The 755-nt window shown below is 34.0% G+C and overlaps 1 non-coding gene across 1 annotated transcript; it reads right to left on the bottom strand.

The window, feature by feature from the left end:
* Positions 1 to 209: 209 nt before the first annotated feature.
* LOC120362463 (U1 spliceosomal RNA) lies at positions 210 to 373 on the bottom strand. The gene has a single exon (XR_005578365.1). It is a non-coding gene; the product is annotated as a U1 spliceosomal RNA (small nuclear RNA).
* Between the last annotated feature and the right edge of the window lie 382 nt (positions 374 to 755).

The following is a 755-nucleotide window of genomic DNA, read 5'->3' on the forward strand; positions in this document are numbered from 1 at the left end:
ATGAAAAATTTAGTAGCCAGTAAAGACATATTGCTGTTAATCAAGGATGAAGGCAATTAAATTAAATTAATCCATTTTTCCTTTTTATGTTATATGCCCTCTAGCAACATTTTAACTTTTGGTCATATGGCATGATTGATCTTGCAGTTTAATAGATATCTTTCAAAGAAAACAAGGAACAATCGTAGTAATTTTTTTCTTTTTTTTACCAGGGGAACGCGCGAACGCAGTCCCCCACTACCATAAATTATGCAGTCGAGTTTCCCACATTTGGGGGAATCGCAAGGGTCAGCACATCCAGAGTGCAATGGATAAGCCTCGCCCTGGGAAAATTACCTTCGTGATCATGGTATCTCCCCTGCCAGGTAAGTATAATCGTAGTAATTTTTACAAAAACAAAGGAAAATGCTGGCAATGAATTTTTGCCACTTGTAAATTTCAGATTTTGATGTGATTGGCAATATTAGGCCATTATGTCTATCTACTAGGGTCCATTCAGAAAACAGAATTCCCAGCAATTACTTCTTAAAAGAGAAAATACATAAAGTGATTAACTAGGATTAAATAACTACTAATTATGTAACTGAAAAGATAAAGAACATTAAGATATGACAGAACTGGCAATTATAGAAAACAGCCAGTTGGATTGCAAAACCATTGTAAAATCAATGTTGTGTTGTAACAATAGATTGAATACAGATACAAAGTACAGGGAAAATCAATAAAAGTCTTATGTGAGAATTAATGGCTGTATG

This window comes from Saimiri boliviensis, chromosome 15 (assembly GCF_048565385.1).
Source record: "Saimiri boliviensis isolate mSaiBol1 chromosome 15, mSaiBol1.pri, whole genome shotgun sequence".
Lineage (NCBI taxonomy): Eukaryota > Metazoa > Chordata > Mammalia > Primates > Cebidae > Saimiri > Saimiri boliviensis.